At 38.2% G+C, this 25,613-nt stretch overlaps 1 protein-coding gene and 1 pseudogene across 2 annotated transcripts in view; one reads left to right on the top strand and one right to left on the bottom strand.

Annotated features, from left to right (window-relative positions):
- SYNPR (synaptoporin) overlaps window positions 1-25,613 on the top strand; it is a 290,161-nt gene that overhangs the window by 189,291 nt on the left and 75,257 nt on the right. The window lies entirely within an intron of this gene.
- On the bottom strand, window positions 22,933-23,031 carry LOC119864832 (annotated as a pseudogene).

Here is a 25,613-nt window from a genome sequence, read left to right as displayed (position 1 = left end):
GAAAGCCATAAGAAATTTATGAAGTAGACAATAATTCCGCTTTATGAAATCTGGTTGTAAACAAGTCATTGCTGATATCAGTCAAGGTCCAGCCAGGAAAATAGAGCTCATCCCCAAAGAAGGGGATGCAAAGGATGTTCTAACATTTTGCATCCTGAAGAAGGGAACTGGGTAGGTAGGGCTTCAATGATGAGGAAAGGGGACCAAGAGGGAATCCAGAGGTTAGCAACTGTGGGATACCACCACTGCCCCTAAGGTAGAGCAGGAGATGGCAAAGTAAGGCTCTTGAGCCAAATCCAGCCACCTCACTGCCTTTTTCACATGGTGCATGAGCTGAGAATGGTATATATATTTGAGGGGGTTATATTTTTTAATGATTACATTTTAAATATTATAAAAGTAGCTACAAAATAGCCTCAGTTTTGCCTATTGGTAAAACTATAAAACCTAAAGTATTTACTCTCTATCTCTAAAAAAAAAAAAAAAAATTATTGACCCCCAGGCAAGAAGCATAAAGGGAAGAGGGTCTTATTAGAGTAGAAGATGGGGTCTGCGTGGCCAAAGCTGGGACTATGAAAGGAGCAGGAACCAAGAAAGAGATGCAGCCACTGCTAGAGATGCTGCCCAAAGCCGCAAGAGAGAGGGGGGGAGAGATAGTCGGCTTCTCCCTTGCTGACACCCTCTGGTCTCCCACCAGAGCTTCCCATTGGCTGAACCTAATGCGAAGCCAGTTGATAAGGAAATCAAGCCCTGGAAATGCAGAAAAGAACATGGAAGGAGCAGGGAACTGAGAACAAAGAGGCAATGACCAGCACACAGCTCCAATTTGAACTTGTTTCCTTATCTATAAAATGAGAAGACTGAATTGAAGCTATCTTAAGAGAGAATTAGACCCCTAATTCTATGAAGATGGAAATCTTTTTAGGGCAACAGTTGTACTTGAACTTGGATAGGAGCACTGATGGTGCCCCCACCACTGCTGCTTCAGAGAAAGCAGAAGGAAATAAGAAGATTCAATGAAATTACTTTATATAAGTCTCTTTCAACCTCAGAGGGTTTGCACTGATATTTGTCCTATTTAGGTAAAATCCGTACAGGCTTTGGAAGACCAGGATTGGGGCACTTACTGAGAATGATTGTAGGTTATGTAATCAAGGCTTTTGTTTCTGTGGAGCTCCCAGAGGGAGTTGACAAGTGGCAGAGATTAAATTAGTGTATGCTGAGTGAGCCTTTTATGTAGTTCTTGGTCTCACTGTGTGTAATTTTGCAGAGGAGGCATGAGGGAGTGTGGTGAACAGAACCTCATTACCTGAGAGAAGCTCAACACCTCAGAAGGATGCAAACATTGCTTTCTTCAAAGTTATAAAAATAAGTTCTAGTTCTTTCTTTTATCTGTTTTCCTTCCTAGAATTAGAAGGACAGAGACGGAGACCAAATTGCCTAGAAAAGAACAAAGGAAATCGGCTATACTAATAGCTAGGACTGTCAGAAGGAAACATCCCACTCACATCTCTATGTATATCCTGTCCCTTGAAAATGTTAGGTGCTGGGGTGCCTGGGTTGCTCAGTGGTTGAGTGTCTGCCTTTGGCTCAGGGAGTGATCTTGGGGTTCTGGGATTGAGTCCCACATCAGGCTCCCCGCAAGGATCCTGCTTCTCCCTCTGCATATGGCTCTGCCTCTCTCTGTATGTCTTTCATGAATAAATAAAATTTTTAAAAAATATTTTTAAAAAAGAAAGAAAGAAAATGTTAGGTGTCTGTTCCAAGGTCCCAGTAACCTCCATCTCTGCTTCCTTCTTTTCTGGAAACAGAGAAATGTTAAAACATTCTTTGCATCCCCTGGAGCTATCAAACTGGTGACCAGAAGTCACACAATATACTTTATGAGGTCAAGCTGTTGCCAGTTGAGTGGTGGGACCTGTGTTCCATCTCCTTTCCCAACCCCACCCATCCCAGAAAGAATGACATTTTGTGAGCCACAAAATGAATAGAATTTTCTGGGGGCCGCAAGGTCAAACAAAAAGGAGGCAAGTCCTCAAGCTGCCTGCTTGCCAGATGCTCTACAGAATAGGATGGTAAAAGCCTCAGGGCCCGGGTTGTGAAGCAGTGACAGCTGAAAGGCCAGCACTCACATTCCTGATTCCCCTTCTAGGATCCAGCTATGGGAATGCAGAGACCTGGAAATGACTCTGAAATTTAGAATCTCTCTTGACGGGAGGTTCAGGGTCCCCCTATCTGCATCTGTATCATGTAGAAAACTTGGTAAAAATAGAGATTCCAAGAGATTCTTGCCACAGATCTACCTACTCAGCATTAGTGCCAGGTGGGCCCAGGATTGGCATCTACTAAGTAAGTCCTCCCGTGATTCTTAGACACACAGTAGGTGGAGAATTGGTGACCTAGGGAGAAATAGATAAGGCTTCAATTTGCAGTTCCGTGATAGTTTGTGTTTTAACACTGATAGATTTTTCTTTAAAATATTTGAGATTACACTTTTGTTTAAACACTTGCCTTATTTATTATACTTAGCATGATAAAATAGAAAAAGAAAGTTACCATGAGTAAGCAAATGGATACTTCTATATTCTCTTATTTCTAAATTTTCTGCTGTCAGCACATATTACTCTTAGAATGAAAACTATAAATGACAGAAAAGCAAATAGTAATTTCTAATTATTTAGTAATGGACTAACTGTAGCAATTTTACTACCACCCCATTATGTGCTTTTAAGCATGTCCCCCTCCCTACCCCTTACCAAAAAAGGATGAAGTGCTAATTGCCTTTCCCCATTAGACCAAGTAGAAATTAGGGTAGAAATTAGGAAGTAGGATGGATATGTTAATTTTTTTATCTTATATATATGTGTGCATGTGTGTATGTATAATCATTGGTATGGTCGTTATACCCTGGATTGTCAAACAACACTGTAACAAAGGCTGAGCCAGAGTATTTTTATTCCCCTTTTAGAGATCAACGCACAGAGATTTAGATTTTTTAAGTCACACAGCTAGTAAATGCCAAACCTGGAAACCTGTCTAAATCTTTTGACATCCATGAGTGTTTCAATAGAATTGTTTACAGCCGCCCCAAACTCTAACAGGAATGATGATTATGATGATGGTAATGATGACGATGATTGTCATCATGATCAGCATCATTATTATCAAATAAAAGCCAGATAGTTTTACCATAAAGGAGGGAGTGTGCAGGGATCCCTGGGTGGCTCAGTGGTTTAGTGCCTGCCTTCAGCCCAGGGTGTGATCCTGGAGTCCTGAGATCAAGACCCATGTCAGGCTCCCTGCATGGAACCTGCTTCTCCCTCTGCCTGTATCTCTGTCTCTCTCTCTCTCTCTCTCTCTCTCTCTCTCATGAATAAATAAATAAAATCTTAAAAAAAAAAAAAGAGGGAGTGTGCAAAGCATGTCACATATATTATGCTCTAACATCCCTAGGAGAAAACATCCCCATAAGATAGTGACTCTGTGCTTCACTTGACAGGTGCAAAAACAGGCTCATTGAGGTTGAATGACTTGCCCAAGGCCATACAGCTGCTAAGTGGCAGACTAGGATTTGAATATCTCAGTTTGGCTTACCTCTTCATCATTGCACTGTGATGAACAGCAGTGATGTCCTTAAGTTGACAAACCTCCACAATCTCGGTGCGTCCTCCCCTCCCTCCCAGATCTTATAGCGTGTTCCTCGATGACAGGCAAGCTGGGCAGGCAAGAAGGATTTAGGGAATGGTTTTCAGATACACTGTGTTCCTTGCAACTCAGAATTGCTGGCATTTGCTTTCCAGTTGATTTCCCAAGTCCAGGAATGAACTGTGAAGAAACAACAATTCCAGGCTGGAGCTATAATGATCACCCTTTTTCCTTTTCTGCAGCTAGCTAGAATCTGAAATAAATGAGCTGTTGCTGATACAGTTTGTAGAACTTTTCACTTTTTATTTTGAAAGATTCTGTGCCATAGTAGCAGCTGTCACTTGGAGGCGAGGTGTAAAGGAGTCAAATAAATGACATGGTTTTCTAACAAAGTTATTCCAAAGGGTTTAATGCTGTGGCAGATCCTCATTTCCCTGGCAAAAAGGTGGATTTGGAAGGAAGCGGGAGTTGGTGAACTGAGAGTTTCCAGATACTAATCAGGGAGCTTGAACATCTTTGATTACAATGAAGGATTTGTAGTTGTAATGCTCCTTAAGCCCAGCACCAAAATAGCAGAAATAAGTGGAAAGTGCAGAGAACCATTTGCAGAGTTGCAGAGTTGGGACTTCTTCTGAGATGCACTTGATTAGCTCTTGGAATCTTTAGAAATTAGCTGAGAATTATCCTGAACAACCTCTACATTAATGTTTTATTTTAGCATACCTACCAGGGATTTCATTTTCCATTCTTTCTTCCTCTATCTTATATCCCATCATCTAAAACAATCTCACTTTCTTTTGTTTACATAACTCCATTTTAAAATATCTTTTACTTTATTAGAAAAAAGAACACATTTTATTTTCTGTCCTGAAAAATCTCACTGTACAGAAGTGAAAGAAATAGAATATTGGAATCTCCTTTAATGTGATTTCTCAGTGGTGATTGCTATCAGGAGTTCAGGTGGATATCATTTCAAACTTTTTCTTTATGTCCACTCATTTTTTATGCAGATCAATTCTTTTTTTATACAGATCAATTCTAATGTGAATATCATTTTGCAAATTCATTCTTATTTTTTAAAAAATTGTTTATATCTTTGCATGTCAGCCCTTATGGGTCTAACATATTTTTTGGCCTCATTATTATACCATAATAGTAAAATTTATTAAGCCAATCACTTATTTTTTTTAAGCCAATCACTTATTGATGGATATTTAGGCTGTTTCAGTTCTTCACAATTATAAATAATGCTACAATTAATATAGTTTTATTTAGGCCTTTTCAGTCCTTCACAATTATAAATAATGCTACAATTAATATAGTGTAAAGTAAATCCAGGAGGATATCCAGGAGGATACCTGATTGTTCACATTCTTCTCAATATGGAATACTATAAATGCACTTATTTAATCATTGGAGAAGATAAACACATTGTTATTATAATTATTAGACATTTGTATTTCTGGCAAAAGTTTTTGGAGAACACTATGTCCTTCTTTCTTTACACCTGATGTCTGGCAAAGGTATCTTACCACTTGCCCCTGACCCAGTTGCTTTACTAAATCAGCATTCTTCAGTGAACTCCTATGAGATGTGTTAATTGATACAACAAATGTTCAGTATGGTACCAGGCATCAAGCTTCACAATGAAGGAAATTTAAAAAGGGAAAGAGATTCTCTTTCCATGGAGCTTAATCTTTTTAAAAAACATACCCAACATTGATGAAACTGAGACACAGAGTTTATATGTCCCATTCAAGACCCATAGCAAGTCTTCAACTATATTAAAGTTTGCCTAATTTCCCTGAAATCCTTACCTAATATTACCATCACACAAAGTCACAGTGCAGATAATTGGAATTAAGACCCTATTAATCTTTACTAATGATAAGGAGGTCTGTAACAAATCGCCTAAATTAACAAATTAATATTTACACAGCATGATAGAACTTTTTAAGAATTCATGTATCAAATTAATTTACGTCATGGTGTTCATCTTAACAAATTATCATAAAATGTTGGCATTAAAAACAGTCTGCTCAATAGTGGTTGCAAAGAGAACTTGTTTGCTAACCCTCCCTCATTGATACAAAAATATGAAAGAGTTTGTCTTCATGGTTAATTTTCAAGGATTTATTATTTTTTTACTTCTAGGTTGCATTTATTGCTTGCCAGAATGGGAAGGGACTGGTTTTTCCTGTCTTCTTGCAAGTCACTGCAAGCAATTGTTAAGAGAGAATAAATGCTATGGATGATGAACCATTACATATGATTTTTTTTGTCAGTTAAGCCACATCTTAGACTGATGTGAACTTTACCATTTAAACCTGAAATTACTACTCTGATTACCATGGTCTTTAGAGATGGCATTTGGTCCCTCTGCAAAGTGAATGTTTTCTAAAGAATGATAAAGTTTGTTTCCTTTATGCAGATAAAAAGTAAAGCATAAATATCTCATTGGAGCACACAGTGCCATAGAAGAAAATGAATGTAAATGCCTTATGTTGTGCAAGACTAAATGAAAATGTAATGTGAATTACTTTCTAGCTCAAGCTCATCACTAGTGCCCAGATGACTATGTTTCTGTAGTTTTAAAAATCACTTCAATTTTCAACCAAATGCCGCTAGCCAAATAAACAGTGTGTCTCTAGCACTTTTTATAATGTTTTCTGGAAGAGAAACATAGACAGTATGAAAAAAAGCTTAGCACACTCAGCTCTTCTTTCAGTCTTATTGTGCATCACCAGGAGTCTTCAGAGGTTTGGTTGAACTTTTGAACTTGTCCATTTGCTCATTTGATCAGTAAATGGGTGCCAAGCATGTAACCAGATGAGTATAGATGCTTGCCCTCTGCTACAGATCCAGGCCATGTGTAGCCATGTTTGAGCCCTAGAGGCCCCACCCATTTTAGCTAATTGGATGATGGGTAGGCACCAAATTATTTGTTGGTCAACAACCTATGAATGGTTGCTGGGACAAAGAGAGGCTCATTCATTCATTTAGCACATTTTTTGAATGCCTACTCCATGCAAGGAGGTTTTTGGTGTTGGAGGTCCAGTGGATAACAGGATAGATTGGGTCTTTCTTCTCCTGGAGCTTAACATTGCAGTAAGGGGACAGAACAGAGAGAGAGAGAGAGAGAGAGAAGCAAACAAACCAAAGACCAAGATCACATCAGATAACAATAGGTGCAATGACAAAAACTAAATAGTGATGTGATAGAGAATAACTGGGAAGGGGAAAGGCAAGGAAGTTTCTCTTAGGAGGGGATATTTGAGCTAAGACCAGAATGACCCAAAAAGAATGAGCCATGCAAAGATCTGGAGAAGAGATTTCTGCAGACAGAAAAGCAAGTAAAAAAACAAAACAAAGAAAAAAGCAAGTGCAAAAGGAAGAGGGGACCTGGTACGGTAAAGGAGTAGATACAAGAGTACAGCAAGAACACAGTGGATGAGGAGAGCATGGAACGTAGTGAGGCAGGCAGGGGCAACATCAGAGCCTCATAGGCCATGTAAAGCACTTTATTCTAGTTGTAATGGGAATCCTTTGCTTAAAAGTAGGTGAGTGACCTGATCTGATTTACATATTTTAAGAATTTAAATTTTTAAAAAATTTTTTTTTAATTCTAGTATAGTTAACACACAGTGTTACATTAGTTTCAGGGGCACAATATAATGATTCAATAATTCTATACATTACTCGGTGCTCATCATGATAAGTGTACTCTTAATCTCCTTCACCTATTTCATCCATTCCCTACCTCCCCTCTGAGCAATTTATTCTCTATAGTTAAGAGTCTTTTTCTTGGTTTGTCTCTTTTTTCTCATTGTCCATTTGTTTTGTTTCTTAAATTCCACATATGAGTGAAAGTATATGGTATTTGTCTCTCCCTGACTTATTTCACTTAGCATTATACCATCTAGATCCATCCATGTTCCAAAGGACAAGGTTTCATTCTTTTTATGGCTAATATTCCATTTTATATATGTACCACATCTTCTTTCCCATTCATTTATTAATGGACATTTGAACTACTTCCACAATTTGGCTATTATAAATAATGCTACACTAAATATAAGGGTCCATATATCTTTTTGAATTAGTGTTTTCATGTTCTTTGGGTAAATACCCAGTAGTGGAATTACTGAGTCATATGGTAGTTATATTTTTAACTTTTTGAGGAGCCTCCATACTTTTTTCCATAATGGCTACACCAGTTGGCATTTCCACCAACACAGCACAAGGGTTCCTTTTTCTCCACATCCTCGCTAACACTTGTTGTTTCTCATGTTTTTTGTTTGTTTGTTTGTTTGTTTTCAGCCATTCTGACAGGTGTGAGATAATATCTCATTGTGCTTTTAGTTTGCATTTCCCTGATGATGAATGATGTGTAGCATCTTTTCATGTGTGTGTTGGCCATCTGGACATCCAAAGGATGTCTCCTTTGGAGAAATCTTCTGCCCATTTTTAATTGGATTATTTGTTCTTGGGGTGTTTAGTTATATAAGTTCTTTATGTATTTTGGATACTAATCCTTTATCATCCAATAAAGTGACATATCCATGTCACTTGCAAATATCTTCTTCTATTCAGTAGGTTGCCTTTTAGTTTTGTTGATTTTTTCCCCTCACTGTATAGAAGCTTTTTATTTTGATGTAATCCCTATAGTTTATTTTGCTTTTATTGCCCTTGCCTCAGGAGACATATCTAGAAAAACGTGGCTACAGTAAATGTCAGGGAAGTTACTAAGTGTGCTCTCTTCTAGAAATTTTATGATTTCAGGTTTCATATTTAGGTCTTTAATCCATTTTGAGTTTATGTTGTGTATGGTCTAAGAAAGTGATCCAGTTTCATTCTTTTGCATGTTGCCGTCCTGTTTTCCCAACATCATTTGTTGAAGAGACTGTCTTTTTCCCATTGCATATCCTTGCCTCCTTTGTCAAAGATTAATTGACCATATAATTGTGGATTTACTTCTGGACTCTCTATTCTGTCATTGGTCTATGTGTCTATCTTTGTGGTAGTACCATACTGTTTTGATTAATATAGCCTTGTAGTATATCTTGAAATCTTGGATTGTGATACCTCCAGTTTTGCCCATTTTTTAAAAATTGCTTTGGCTACTTGGGGTCTTTTGTGGTTCCATACAAATTCTAGGATTACTTGTTCGAGTTCAGTGAAAAAATGTTGTTGTTATTTTGATAGAGATTGCATTAAATCTGAAGATTGTTTTAGGCAATATGGACATTTTAATGATATTTATTCTTCCAATCTGTGAGAATGGAATATCTTTCCATTTGTATGAGTCATCCTCAGTTTCTTTCATTAGTGCTCTATCATTTTCAGAGTACAGGTCTTTCACCTCTTTGGTTAAGTTTATTCCTAGATATCTTATTATTTTTCCTGCAGTTGTAAATGGAATTTTTGTCTTAATTTCTCTTTCTGCTATTTCATTATTAGTGTGTAGAAATGCAACAGATTTCTGTATATTGATCTTGTATCCTGTGACCTTACTGAATTCATTTGTCAGCTCTAGTAGTTTTTTGGTGTAGTCTTTAGCATTTTCTGTATATAGCATCATGTCATCTGCAAATAGTGAAAGTTTGACTTCTTCCTTACCAATATGGATGTCTTTTATTTTGTTTCCTTATCTGATTGCTGTCTAGGACTTTCAGTACTATGTTGAATAAAAGAGGTGAGAATGGACATCCTTGTATATTTCAGGAATTATTTTGGCTGCTGTGTGAAATATATTTTTCAGTGGAAAAAGAACAGTTAAGTGACTATTGGTTAATGTAAGCAAAAGATGATGGTGGCTTAAATTAGAGTTTTATCAGTTGAGAAGGAGAAAACTGGAAAGATTTAAGATATATTTAAAGGTGTGGTCATTGAAATGGCTGATGGGAAGGATATATGGGTAGAAGGTAAAGCAAAGAAGGAGTCAAGGTTTGGCACCCAAGGACTGAAATGATAATGGTAGAGGGTTGGTGGGACATGCATCAATTGTTCTATATTAGACATGTAAAACTGAGATACTTATTAGTTGCAGTAGTTATTTGGTTGTTTTTTTTAAAAAAACAAATTATTGAATGACCTGTTGTAAAGGGCAATGGTAGACCAATCAGATTCCCTATTTGGAGAATTTGAACTAAGAAGCTGGAAAAAGGGAGGGAGTTGCAGAAGATCACAGATGAAGTGAAGTCATAGCGAGAGAGGCTATGAAGAGCTCTCTAAGATCCAAAATTGTAAGGAAAAGAATTCTGAGTCAGAAAGGAAGCCAGTTAGAAGGAGAATATCGGAGAGAAATAGAGAACTGTGTGGAATCATGTCCCAAGAGGGGAATAGGAAGTGAGCCATTGATCCCCAGAATTGCCTCTGTCATTTTTACTTCTAGATCTGTCCACACATGTCCTTCCAAAAATAGACTCTTTTTCTTGATGTAGTTTAAGTGAGTCTCTGTTTCCAATATACCAACCTAATTGAAATAAATGTCTCAGCGCATTGAGGACCACCAAGATGAAAAAGATAAATCATTGTCCTCAAGGAGTTCACAGCACAGTGAAGAAGAAAAGGTAATAATACAAAGAATTGTTATGTAAAGTCCAAATGGAATAATGCTGAGGGTGTAAAATGCTTTAGTCACCATTGATATTACATGTTCTTTTGTAAGCAAAGAAAAAATTAAATGTACAACCTGTCCCTTGGAATCTACATCAAGTAATAGAAACTACAAGCAGTAATTTCTATTAGGAAATATAAGGCATTATATAAGGTGGTCTCTCTCAAAATTTCAATGAGGTTCTTACTATATGTGCATACCACCTGGATTATTTACTTAACATTTCAATCAGTGACTGAAATTAGGTGATAAGTCTGAAAACACTATCAATGATACTTTGATTAATTTATATAAATAGATTATTACTTTCAGCCATACCTAGCAATAGTGTAGATTGCAGGTTCCATTTCCTAGACAATATTCCATATTAATTTGTGAATCCAATGGATTTTTTTTCTCAAAATAATCCTACATAAAATGCATATTCCCAAATTTCCATTAAGTAGACAGTATGTGTAATAGGGTGACCTTTTAATGAGTTATTTTAGTTCACTTTTAAAATGAAAAATTTTACAAAATAATGGTTTGGTAACTTTTAAAATCTCATATGAATGCATGTGTTTTGGCCATGTATATACATGCTTTGAGAAGGTTATAAAATGAAGAGCCCTTGTCAACTAAGAATAGAGAGAAACTATTTTATGGAGATCTTGCAAAAAACATTCCAAAAACTTTCTAAGCACCAAAATAGCTTTCTGTAAAGAGATACTAAGCACCAACTTGCTTTAATTTATGATTTATAATTCACAAAATAAAGCAAATGAGACATCATTGTTTCTTTAGTCCTGTCACCTCTACCTTCCTCTTTTGTTCTTACAGGATTTTAACAATCTGACTTCCTCCAAATTTACAAATAAATCGCTTTTCCAAAGTTCATTTCTAAGTCATCATTTTCCTCTTGCAGTATAAAGAGTGTTAGGTTCCAAGACTAGCCTACTAAAGCTCCTGTACTGCTAAAATGATTTGTTTACAGTGAACATCACAGATGCCAGATAATTAATTAAAAGAGGTTGCTACAAAACTGAATATAATATTTAAAATGTGTCTGGAAATCCATGCTGGAAGAAAAGCAGTTTTTAATTATCAATTTAAGAGAGGGTAGGAGGGACTTCTATGGACATTGTAAAAGCTGCTTTGGAAACTTTGAAGGATCATATTGTATAGATTAAACAAACGTTCTTTATGACATCTAATAGTATTTCTAAATAAATAGTATTTCTAAATGTTTGACTGTCTTATCACTGACGGGAGTATGTCCCCTCCACCAATACTTTTACATTCACTATTTGTGATGAGGTTCCTTTGTAGCCCATGTGGACATGGTGTGGGGGAAGGGATGGAAAGAGAGCAGGGCAATGTAGAGAGATTTCTGAGATAGTTAAGAAAGAGGTGAAAGAGAGAAAAATGAAGTTATTAAAGTGATTGTATGTGAATAAAAGACAGTAACAACTGTGAAGGAAGGAGAAAGAAAGACTATGTGGGTCATACTCTAAGTGATTGATGATAACAGTTCCCATTTACTGAGCTCCCACTCTGTTCAAGGACTGTGCCAAGAGCTTTGCATACCTGCAATTTTCACAATTAAAGGCAGTATTAGTCTCACTTTTAAGAAAGAAAACCGAAGCTCAGAATTTTATTTTATTTTTTTAAGATTTTATTTATTTATTTATGATGACACAGAGAGAGAGAGGGAGGGAGGCAGAGACACAGGCAGAGGGAGAAGCAGGCTCCATGCAGGGAGCCCAATGTGGGACTCGATCCCAGACTCCAGGATCACGCCCTGGGCGCTTAAATCGCTGAGCCACCCAGGCTGCCCGAAGCTCAGAATTTTAGATGTCAGACTGAACCATATGAAATTGCCATTTTCACCAATCAAACCGCAAAAATGTCGGCAATTCATGTGGTTCAACCTAATACCTTGCTTCAGGACACAGAACTAGTAAATTTTGAAATGAGGATTCAACAACTATACCTGGCTCCAGAACACTAACTCTTTTTTCCAGTTTCCACACTTCTACACAACATTGGAAGGAAGAGAAAATGTGTTATGGGAGAAGCTTGCATCAGACATGACCCTATTCTCTCCATGACAGTGGGCCCATTGGGGAAGGAATGACTGGTAGCTTTTTAGAGCAAGATTGAGGGCTGGATAAAGATTAGGACCAGTCATTTGAATGCGGAGGTTATTTGAACATCTGCTATTTGTATCTTGAAAGTTGTCTACATTAAATACTTTATATGTATTTAAAAAATTAATCCATATAGTGAAGGCCATTTCTACAATAGCATGCTTACATTGGAATGTGGTTTAGATGCATGATAAACATTTTAATCTCTCCTCACCCCTTGAAAGATTTATTGGTTATCAATAGCTGTGTCTTTAAGCAAATTACTCAATTCCAACTGGCTCTAAGTTTCAATGAACAGCATTCTGATAGCGAGATGAGTTCAATTGATGACATTAATGTCTTGTGAAGGACCTTCTTTTGTAGACCTTTTTATCGATTTTTATATTTGCATGTCCCCAAAGATTTCATTCCTGAGCTGAAACCTCTACCCATTAATAAATGTACCTCTGTCTGTTGTTCTAGGCTTACTTGTCATACTTCTTGGACATTTTCACAGTGCAGAGATTATTCTTGCATGTATTACTGTCTTCAAACTTGGACCCTGGTTTCTTTCCTCCCTCCTTTTCCCTCTTCCTAATTTTAGAGGAAATCAGTGAGAAGAATTGTTGAGGGGACATGAGCCCCAATACCCTGAGTAGACAGTAGGAATGACCTAAGGTGGCTGATGGAGGAGACATGCTTCCTCCTAAGTTTGCACTTCCTACTTCTCAGCAGTGTGCCTAAAAAGGAAACATTTGTCACTTGCATGCAGCATGTCCTGAATGTCCTTTGAGGAACACTGCTTTTTCCCCACTAAGTAGAGAAGTTTGACCAGTGATCCCCATTTCAACACACACTCAACATAGAAAATTGCTAATGAAATCTTTTACATTCTTTTTTTGTCTTAAGTCATCAAAACCTCCTATCAGTTCAGACTAGCCACTTTTCAAATTCCCAATAGCCACATGTGGCTGGTGGCTACTACATTGTCTGTGCATCTTTTATTTCTGTTCTTTCCCACTATAAAGTCCTCCTTTCTTCCTTCCCTCGAATGTGAGCATTAATATGTTCCAGGCATTATTCTATGCACAAAGCTGACAAAGTTCTCAGCTTCCTGGAGCTCCCATTCGAAGACGAAGTGATTGACATAAACAGCTATAGTAAATAGGTAAATTATATAGTAATTAGATCAATGCTATGGGATTGGGGGGACAGAGCTGGGTAAAGTGACTCAGATGTGCTGGAGGTAGGAAAGTTAACTGAGGCAGGGTCTACATCTGAACCCACCTCACCTTTGGCTGCATTCTGATTCTTTCCATTCTTTAATTTCAACAGACTCTCTTGAATGAACAATGAATGAGTAAAAATTATGCCCTGCTTTTAATTATTTAGTACTTAATAATGAGTCCAGTCCAGTTCAGCCATAGACTTAGATACTTGACTGTTGTTTTCAACATCTGCTTTAAAGGAGGTGGTAGTATTAATTAGTAGTAATTGCCAGGCCTACAACTAAACAAAGCAGAAATATGAATGAGCTATGTTGTGAGGATAAGGATATTTCAGTAGACAACAGAAGGTTTTGAAACTATGCCTCCCACTGCAATTTCTTGATGTGCGTCTAGAAAGGTTTGATCAATAAAGTTTGATTCTTTCCTTGAAATTTGAATAATTGCCTACAGCCTGGGGAATTTAACATCTTAAAAATTGATTACTTCTCTATAGACGAGTGTAAGTTTTGTTGACTTTCTTTGTAATCAATTGTGAGGTTCCTTGTTTGTTTTTTAAACTTCTGATCAGTAATGGCCACTCCCTGAAATGCCTCCCAGTCTCAGTTCCTTATGCTCTGGGATATTAGAATAGAGTGCCAGTCAGAAATATGTAATCCGGGCAGCCCCTGTGGCTCAGCGGTTTAGCGCCGCCTTCAGCCCAGGGCCTGATCCTGGAGACCCGGGATCGAGTCCCACGTCCGCTGCCTGCATGGAGCCTGCTTCTCCCTCTGCCTGTGTCTCTTCCTCCCTCTCTCTCTGTCTCTCATGAATAAATAAATAAAATCTTAAAAAAAAAAACTATTTTAAAAAAAAGAAATATGTAATCCTGCACCTCTGCTTCTCAGAATCTGAGATAACTTTTATCAAGTTAAAGGACAGGAGGCATGATAGAGACAGAGAGAGAGTGAATATGTGAGTATTTGTCCTGCACCTGATTATGCATGATGCCTGTTGGAATGTCTGTTATTGGGCCTAGCCCTAGATCTCTAAATTCTAAACCTTGTGGAGGAGAGAAGGGAGGGAGAAATCTGAGAATCTGGGTGGTTAATAAAGTTCCTGAATGATTCTTATGCCCTTTGGGTATTGAGAATCATGGATCCAGGCACCAGAAAGGCCCATATTTGAATCCTGATGCCTCTGCTCCCTGGCTGGGGCACTCACACTGTCGCTTTTAGGGAAGTAACATCAAACTGCCCCATGTATGTTGGTGGGTTCTCTATCCATGAGGTCTTGTCACAAGAGAAAACAAGGGAATTCAGATCCAACATACTGCATCCCACTGTGCCAAGTCCAATAGGAGAATTCTTCAGAGTTCTTAATTATAACATGTTAACAAACTGTTCTGTTCCCTTTTTTTAATGCAGTTGGAGTCAAGGCTGCTTTTGTCTCTTTGTTTTGCTAAGGGAAATGCAGGCATTTGTTTCTGCTCCTTTTCTTTTAACTTCGATTCCCATAATGCATGTATTTATAGTCTGAGGAAGCAATAAAGAGAACTAGGACAAACTTGTGCTTTCAAGGCCTACCATGCAGACCCAGACAGGGACATGTCGGGTCTGCAAAGATGAGCCAGCAAGTTCTTTGTCTCTTTGAGCGTAGGCCTTTTATCATCTGCAGTCCCATCTAAATAGCTTTCTTAAAGGATAAAGTATATTATCAGGGCCTACGAAGCAACTTGTAATTATGGGCTCTCCAGTGGACTCATGTACTATTTAAAAGCAGCAAATGAAAGACAAACATATGAGGTTCCTGCTACTTAAGCTAGACCTTGGAGCCCTGGATGAACTTACCTTTAATTTAACAGTCTCTTATGTTTTCTTCACTTTTAAAATCACACAAGTAATAAATGCCATTTTGCAATAGTCGCACAATACAATTAAATAAAAAATGAAAGCTACCTCATACAAGCCACTCCAACTCTATTACCCGTGATTCTAGATTTTTCTAGAAGTGTATAAACATATATGAGATGTATATACATACACATAAGTAATTTGGACTCTTTAAATTGTAAATGAGAGAAACGCAGTTCAAAAAAAATTTTTTTTTTTAAGATTTTATTTACTCATGAGAGACACAGAGAGGTAGAGACATAGGTAGAGGGAGAAGCAAGCTCCCTGTGGGGAACCTGATGTGGGACTCGATCCCAGGACTCCAGGATCACAACCTGAGCCGAAGGCACTCAACTACTGAGCCACCCAGGTGCTCCAGTTAAAAAATGTTCTAAACAAATGGGAGGAATCTCTTTACTTACACAATCATACTGAAGTGAGGTACATTGACTTCAGGAATGGCCAGATCCAGAAGCTCCAACAAGTAGTTTCAATTTCTCGTATTTCTCTATCTCTTGGCAATGCCTCAGTTTTCCCTCTTTCGTGGGCTTTCTCCATATATTGGAGAGGATAGCTATCTGCAGACCTGGATTTACTTGAAACTTGGAACAGAATAATGCCCAACCCTCAATGTCATTGTCATCCCCTAAACCTACAAATATGTTGCCTGGCATGACAAAGGAGAATTAAGATTGCAGATGGAATTAGAATTGTTAATCAAATAAACTGTTTAATCATCCTTAAACTATGGATGTTATCCATATATATATATGGATTATCTGGGTAGACCCAAAGGAATCACAAGGATCCTTAAGAGTGAAAGATGTAGGCAACAGAATTAGAGTCAGAGAAGGGGATATAACAATGGTACCAAGGTTGGAGAGATGTAATGCAAGAAAGATTTGAAGTGTTGTTGCTGGATTTGAAGATGGAGAAATGGGACCATGATCCAAGGAAGCAGACAGCCTGTAGAACAAACTATAGATGAATGAGGCAAGGACATGGATTCTCCTGTACCGGCTTCAGAAGGGAACACAAGCTTGCTGACACCTTGAGACTTGAGTCATATTTCTCACCAAAGAATGATAATAACTTTGTATTCTATTAGGCCACTAAGCTTGTGGTAATTTGTTCTGGCAGCCATAGAAAATTAATCAGAGGGCAGCCCTGGTGGCCCAGCAGTTTAACGCCATCTTCAGCCCAGGGTGTGATCCTGGAGACCCGGGATTGAGTCCCATGTCAGGCTCCCTGCATGGAGCCTGCTTCTCCCTCTGTCTGTGTCTCTGCCTCTCTCTCTCTCTTTCTCTCGAATAAATAAATCAAATCTTTTTAAAAAATTAATCAGAGCCTAATAGACAAGAGATTTTTTTTCTCCTCAAAATCCAAATTTTAAAAATCTTTAGAAGACTTCTGACTAGCTAGCTTGATTTTCACCCCAGTCTCCCTCCCATCACCATGATTAGCAGAATAGGACACTGTAATTGTCTAGATCAGGATATTTTTTATGGCAGAAAAAGGGGATTAAGAGACTGATTGGCAGTCCCCTTCTTAGAATCGCATAACTGACATCAAAACAGAGAAATTCCCCAAAAGGAGAATTGTGTGAGTTTGTTGTTCATAGTTTGTTTTTTTTTAAATTGGTTAATGACATGTATTTTGTTCTGTAATCTGCTTAATTGTCTTTGCAGCATGTTTTGGAGATATTTCTATCTCAATTCATGTAGGTCCTACTTTGTTCTTTTTAGCAGCTGCATGTTATTCCATGGGGTAGATGAACCAGATTTATTTAGCCAAGTCTCCTATTGATGGACACTTAGGATGTTTCCGATCTTTGCTTACAAAGAAGACTAAATAAACATTGTATCCTTCTATATTCTGTATGTATGTTATAGGACTTTTGGTTTTGTTTTGTTTATATTCAACATTGGTATATAGAGAAGAAAGCAAGGACAAATGTAGTAGGTTGAATATGTCTAAGTCCTACCCCCCAGTACCTGTGAAAATGCCCTTAACTGGAAATATGGTCTTTGCTGATATATTTAAATGTCTTGAGATGAGATCATTCTGGATTTAGAGTGGGCCCTAAATCCAATGTGAGTGTCCTTATAAGATACAGGAAAAGAGAACACACAGAGACACAAGGAAAGGTCATGTGAAGATAGAAGCAGAGATTGGAATGGTGCCTCTACAAGCCAAGGAATGCTAAAAATTTCTGGCAGCCACCAGAAGCTAGGGGAGAGGGATAGAATGGATTCTCCCTCAGAGCCTCTAGAAGGAACCAATCCTGCTGATCCCTCGATTTCTAATTTCTGGCCTTCAGAATTGTGACAGAGTAAATTTCAGTTGTTTTAAGACACCCAGTTAATGGTAATTTGTTATCGCAGCCCTAGGAAACTAAAACATAGGTTCTGAAAGCAACCAATTCTCCTGTACACCCTCATTTGGTTTGTGGCCAACTTCTTTTTTTTTTTTTTTTTAAGATTTTATTTATTTATTCATAGACACAGAGAGAGAGAGGCAGAGACACAGGCAGAGGGAGAGGGAGAAGCAGGCTCCATGCAGGGAGCCCGATATGGGACTCGATCCCCGGTCTCCAGGATCACACCCCAGGCTGCAGGCAGCGCCAAACCCCTGCGCCACCGGGGCTGCCCTGTGGCCAACTTCTAATCACCTGGGAAGACAAAGACATGACACATCAGATCATATAAAGCTGTACAGCATACAGAAGTCATTTTAATTTCTACTTCTTGTAAATGTGCTTTGTGATTTTTATTTTCTAGTGTCATTTTTGTCTAAACAAATGACAAAATTAATTTACACTTCAGAGTCAGCTCCCAATGGATAGATGGGAGAGAGGCAGACCCAGTGTAATACAAGTGGCAAAGTAAAGTGAAATCTTTACTCCCCAGGGATCCACAGCATCAAAGACCTTTAGTGGTTGTGTGTGTAAGTGGAATAAGTAAATAAAGCAAGGAGAGAAGGAGGGGAAGCAGGAGAGAAGGGGGCAGGGGGAGAGGGAGGAAAAGACAGATAAAATAGAGTATGATTATGACTAGTGAGGAACTTTGAATGCCCCATAGGGCATCTTATGAAAATGAATCCATTTATACTTAACTCCTAAACATGACTGAAAATGTTCCTAATGTGCTTGGTGTCCACTGCAATGATGCAAATTGACCAGTCCCCACTCTCACCATGCTCACCACTACTGTTTCAAGTCAGATATCAGAAATCCAGTGAGCACTATTGCAAGCAGAGAGCTAAGAATGTGATGCTTTTTGATTAGTCAAGCAACAACAAAATAAATACAATAAAGCAATTTATATGCAGATATAATCAAAGTCACAGATACATTTACTGCATTGTACTTTTTCTCATCTGCCTTCTGACGTATGTGAATTTTGGGCCAGGAAGCTTACACTTGGCAACTGGCAACTGTATTTTAACAGCAGGTCTAAATGTTTTGAAAAAAAAAAAAAAAGAAAGAAAGAAAGATATTGAGATGCCTATTTACAGGATGGGCAGGCATCACTGTACGCCCTTAAACCTGCTGAAGGAGACACAATAAGTCATAGAAAGTCATGGAAAATGGAACAACTCTAAAAATTTCTACATCTTATACCTGCTGAAGTGTACCTACTTTGGCTTTCAACTTTCCAGCATGTAAATGGCCTTGGTTCCTGCCCCCTCCACTTCTGGATTTCCTTCCCCTTATCAAGGCTTATTGTAAATACCACTTCCCCTCTTTCTAACCTGGAAGGAACTTCGAAGGAACAGCTCACACATCTTACTAAGTTGGAATAATTAATATATATCCTAGAATGAGGCCATTTGGAGGCAGTAATTAGGTGAGGAAGTAAACCAGTGTTCACGAGAATTGGACCAACCAGGTTCCAAATAAGCTTTTTAATTTTTTTTAAAGCATTTTCCCTGAGTTTCTGATGAATAACCTTCTGCTTTGAGGATGCCTGAGACTAACTCTTTTGATAGCCTCTGATGTGATTGTTTTCTCAGAGCATTTACATTTGATCACAGGGCAAGGGCTGGCCATCCTCTATGGCTTCCCTCAAGAATGTGCATCTATGATGTATGTTTAATGTTTTCCCTATGTTACAGAGATACATATCATCAGTAATGCTGAGATCACAGGCAGAGACATAGGCAGAGGGAGAAGCAGGCTCCCTGTGGGGAGCCTGATGTGGACTCGATCTCAGGACCCCGGGATCGCACCCTGAGCCGAAGGCAGATGCTCAACCATTGAGCCACCCAGGCATACCCCAGTTCTACTAATTTTATCATTCTTTTCCTTCTCTTTTTGATTTGTGATTTTTTATTTCAGCCTTCAAAACTTCTATGAGCTTATTACAATATTTCCTTGCACTGAAGTTCTCATTTGGCCCCTCCCTTTACTACCCCTCTGTTGATTTCCTCTCATCAGTATCCAGAGGCCCCCCTCATGCTTCTCAGATTAAATCTTCCACTTTTATCATTGTCCGCCTCACTTTGCTTAATTAGATAATTTCAGAGACAGCTTTGAAGGCCCTAGGTGTTGCCCCTGTACTAAATGGGATAGTTATAATTATTATCTGGAAGACTGGCATCAATATCATCACCTTCTTTTCTCTTCTTTTCCGTGTCTTAGTCATCTTCATAAATAATGAAAATAGTCTTTTCTTAAATAGAAAAATTATAATTTAGTTGGGTTCTTTTCCCTGAGTTGGCCATTAATAGGAATTGAGGCATATCTGTGTACTTCGGGCCTGGAGGAAGGAATTAGGAAAGTGAATACATGACAATATGTACTGTGAATGATCAATATCTTAGAGATTTTTTTTGTAATGACTTCTGCTTTTATTATCAAACCAACAGAAATGTGCTGTGGAGAATTTGGGTAATCCAGAAAAGTACACAGATGAAAAGACATATCACGTGTGTTTTCACCTTACAAATTTTGTGTGTATGAATATGTATGTATATGTATATTATATTGATATTACTTTATTTTTACACACATAAAAAGGTTAACCTGAACATGTTTTCTAACATCTTAAGCTTAATGCATTGTGGACATTTAAATTATTTTTTTTACATCAGCATGACCATAGGGCCCCACTTTATACAGATTTAACTAGCCCCCTATGAACAAGTATTTGAGTTCCAAACAACAGTTAGTCCAACAATTAATTGTACTAGTATAAACAATGCTGCAATCAACTTCCCTTATGTATAGCTGTGATAGCTTTTTAAAAATAATTATTTCTTCAACAAAAATTTCTGAAGTTAGATTTGCTGTTTAAAGACATGAAATTTGAGTGATCATTAGGTATACAGGAAAACACCCAGAAGATTGAACTAACTCATACCATTGTCTTGGTTTGGGTTAGAAGAGAACACACCATGTCAAAGAAGCTCTTTCCCGGTCTTTGCTCATCTTAAACAACAAACACTGGATAGTCTTTTTTACTGGGTAGTCTTTTTCTGGCTACATGTATTTTAGAAATGTCAAAGACCATGGCCTGCCTTCCTTCTACAACTCCCTTCTAGTGTTCCGTTTTGCAGTTTAATGTGTCAGAGCAGATGATTAGTCTGCATCTAATTTAATTCTATTTATCTTCTCTCAATTTTTTTCTTTTTTTTAATATCAGTTTGGTATGCATTTGCCTTTCCAAGTGTTAAGAGCAACTTTTCTCTTGTTTTATGTGTGGTTCATGTTTTCATTAGAATTATTAATGTATTCATATATCTTTTTTTACTTCACAATATAATATAAATTCATGAAACCTTTGAGTAGTATTGTATATGAGATGTCATTTAGCCTTCCTTGCAAAATTTGTTTATAAAAGCAAGACCTGTTTGTTCAGGGAAGTTAACATTCTGACTCAAAGGGAAAATACCTGAGGGTCTCAGAGTGATCTACCTACAAGTGTATAAACTAAATGCTGAAGTAGCATTCTGAGATCTCTACACTGAGATATCTTAGAAACCGAACAGAGAACTGGAGGAGCTCGTCTCCATAAACTGAGACCTCGAACAAACATGAGGACACTATGGCATAGGGGGGATAAGCACGGATAGACAGCTTTAGAACCAGTCTTACCTCGAAAGTCCCAGTTTCCTTTTTGTTATAATGGGGAGATACTAACATTCATTTGGAGAATCACTATGATGGTTAAATGAGGTAATATGCTTTCAAGTGCTTTATAAGGTGGTTGGCACAGGAATTACAACTCAATAAAAGATCATAGAGGAAGAAATATTTTAAGAAGCAGCGAGGTGATCCCTGGGTGGCTCAGCAGTTAGGTGCCTGCCTTCAGTCCAGGGCGTGATTCTGGAGTCCCAGGATCGAGTCCCACATCGGGCTCCCTGCATGGAGCCTGCTTCTCCCTCTGCCTGTGTCTCTGCGTCTCTCTTTCTCTGTGTCTCTCATGAATAAATAAATAAATAAAATCTTAAAAAAAAAAAAGAAGCAGCGAAAATCCTACATTAAGTGAATTTGTGCTGGAAATGCATAAAAGGGATATCAGAACTGATTCTCCTCATATAGAAATCAAGGATATAATATACCCTTTTTTCTTTGTGATAAAAAATGCTACAAATAACCTAGAACCTTCCTAAACTTAATTTTAATCAATTACAGCAGAACTTCTTTACTTCTTACAGAAGCATGTCCCCCCATCTGATAGAACTTTGAATTCTCAATGGAAATATGCCCAGTCACAATACATTTTGCAGTTTGGGACACCAACCTGAACCAGGTGAAAAGTGCCCAAAACGTAGAGATTGTAGGAACAAAGTCTATCTGAACAAAGTCAGAAAGGAGAGGTTATGGCCATCTCAGGACTGCAGTTGGGTATTCCTGACTTCTGAGCTGGAGGTTCTAATTATTACCATATGCTGGATACATTCTATGGCCCTTGAGCACTCATAACATAGAAAGGAAGACAAATAGGGAGGTAAATAAATAATGGCAATGTGGCAAATGTGACAATAAGTACATGCACTGAAAGGAATGATTTCATAGGGTGAGGTACAAACATCACAAAAACAACTTCTACTTCCTCGAATTTCACAAGTACAGCAGGGATCTCAGGTCTTTCAGTATCTTGGGAGATTTGTGAACCACCTGGCGTACATTATGTCAAAATCAAAGTCCCAGATTAGAGGGAATTCCGAGAATCATTCATATTCTGTCCCTTTCAGTCATCCCTCTTCTCTGTAGGAGATACATGGAGCAGGGGAGTGTAGGTTAATGGAAGCTTAACAGAAGAAATACCTTCATCCTTTGCTTGGCAAGTTTGAACTCATCTGTAATACACTATACATGTCTATGATTCCCCTGCCAAACCTTGAAATCTTTGATTTCTTGATTTCAAATATCCAGAGGAAGGAATGGTCACACTTCACCTTGCACACACAGCCTTGTTCATGGAGGGCTTTAATAGTGTTTGCAGCCATGCTTATTTAACAAGGGGTTCTAACTTGTATGTCATCCTTGCACAGGGGCCATGTTAATCCTCTCAGTATCCTTCCAATTTTAGTGTATGTGCTACCAAAGCAAGTACAAAGAGTTCTAACTTGGACAAGAAAGAAAGACAGGGTACTAAGGAAATGATCTGACCATTTAATAGTTATACTTTAGTGATATGGGAGCAAAACTAGGGTGATTTTTCCCACTTCCAAGGGCATTGCTTACTCCATTAGCCTAAGACCATTGCTGCTTAGTGTTTTCCCTTACACACACTTAAATTCAAATCATTACCTTACCACCTGCCAGCCTTGGGAAAGTTACCTAATGAATTAATATGTACTGAATGCTGACTGTATATGTGGTAGTGTCCTTATAGTGTTTTACATATGTGGATTTGGCCCACCCTCCCAACTCTGTGAAGAAGAAATTATTATTAGTATTATCATTAGATATTGATCAGGATCACATAGCAAGTAGGTGAAGCTGGAAACAGAGTCCAGACTATTAGCCCCAAAGCTCATATCTCATGCACAAGGCCATGGTGCCTCCAGAACAGTAGGTCAGTTTCAGCATTTGCAAAAATGGGATGATGCTGACCATTCTTCAGGGCAGCAGTAGGATTAAATAAGATTGGTTTTGGCAATCAAATAGTATCAAATAATAGGGTCTCTGCCCAAAAAAAAAGGGAATCTTTTTGGAAGAATCCACAGGTGTAGCAGTTAGGCTGGCCACAGATGGTACAATTGTCACACACCACTGACCATGGCGAGTGAATCCACGTTGCTTTTAATTTATTCTCTTTTTCTCATCTTTCTACCTTCTATTCTCTCTATATTACTTGCAAGTATCTGGTTAAGTAGGTTAAAATGATGGCATTCCATTCTCTCATGGTCTTCATTTCTCGCTATTTGGATCATTTTTAGTCAACAAATGAGTTGGCTTTCCCAAAACTACCTGCTTTGACATTTTTCGCTTGAATTGCAATATGTTCTTTCAAAGGTGAATGATCAGAAACTATTGTCTGCAAGTCAACAATACACTCAGAGGCAGAGAGCCAATGCAGTTTTGTTAGTTGCTTTAATTACTGTGTGTGTGCTTAGGTTTTTTGGATAGCTGTTATTCTTGTTGAAAGGAATTGAATGCACATAAGTAACTCTTCCACAGACATTGTTTGAGCCCTGCATAATGCAGAGCTAGCCGTGAGCAAAAAGCAAGGAACTATCAGATAAATCAGAACTGGGGTTAGATTCTAGCAAGGAGCAGGTAGTAGGGTAAAGAAGATAGGCTGAGAAAGATACATAAGACAGAGAACTGCCATTCATTAAAAAGGTGAAGGTAATGGGCTGTGGTGGCTTAGAGAGGAGAGAGATTGGTTCCATCAAGAATGATCATGGAGGGCTTTTTGAAGATGGTGGCAATTGAATAGGACCTTGAAGGACATAGAGAATGTGGACTATGGTATGGTAAACCAGAAAGGATGAAGGACATTTCAGCTCTGCAGAACACATCTGGAGAGTAGTATAGGACTATGGAGACTTTAAGAAGAAGGTTAATTTTTATAAAGAAAAAAAAATGACCTAATTTGCTGAGGAAATAAATAAGGAATTAATCAGATTAATAGCTCTGAACTCATTTCTCACCATTCTTCTCTGGCTCACAATTCCTCCAATACACTACTACCTTGGGGCTTTGCACTTGCCATTCCCTATGATCTGAAAACTTTTTCTAGGTTTTTGCTTGGCTGATTCTGCTTTGCTTTCACATTTCAGTTCAAATAACCTCTTTTAGAGAGAGCCTGACCTTTATGATGAGGTTGCCCTCCCTCACTACCCCATTCATGCCAACCACCCCCCTATCTACCTACACACATATACCTCCTCAGCAGTCACTTACTATGACAACATCCTTGTTTGTTTCATAGCACTTTCCATACTGTCTTGTTTAATACACTATGCCTGGCACAGAGAATCTCAATTCTAGTATATTTCTAACCCATGTATCTACATCACATCAAAATACTAGTTTTCATGCAATCCCAGAGACCTGAAACTTTTGGTTTTTCCTTCTATAACAATGAATGTGAAAATGCTTCCCTTAAAGCATGTTAGAATCACTGGAACTTTTGAAACCACAGATAATTGAGCCTTAACCCAGAATAATTAAGACCAAATCCCTGCAGGTGAAGCTCAGGCCATGTCAATATATTGCTCCTTTGCTGGTTCTAGTGGACAGTCCCAATTAAGAACCAATGCTTTGAAAGGAGAATGCAAGAGCAGGCACCTTTACTGCTGGTAGTTCCTTTCTTGCCTGCTCTGGCAGGGTGGGAGTGAATCCCAGGATCAGGGGCACAGGATTAGCCAGGTCCCAAACAAATATACACAATCTGGAAATCAAAGCAATATACATTTCCTTCATTCCACAAAAGATTAAGGCATGTCTACTATGTGCTAGGAACTGTCCCAAAGAAGTTCAGAGTTGAGTGAACCAAACATTGTGGTGGGCATTCTACCCTTTAGGTCCCACAAAATGCTAAACTTCTCTTGGAGACAGCACTGCTTGACTCCAGGGTTTGGTCGTGAACCAAGTAGGATATTCTCATTAGAATTCCGAAGGAGTATTTCCTCAAATCTTCACTTAACCAATGACGTTATTTCCCAGAGTGTAATAACATGTTCC

The sequence above is a fragment of the Canis lupus genome, chromosome 20, assembly GCF_011100685.1.
Source record: "Canis lupus familiaris isolate Mischka breed German Shepherd chromosome 20, alternate assembly UU_Cfam_GSD_1.0, whole genome shotgun sequence".
Taxonomy (NCBI): domain Eukaryota; kingdom Metazoa; phylum Chordata; class Mammalia; order Carnivora; family Canidae; genus Canis; species Canis lupus.
The sequence above is the reverse complement of the archived record's forward strand: the minus strand, read 5'-3'. Positions and strand labels throughout refer to the sequence as shown.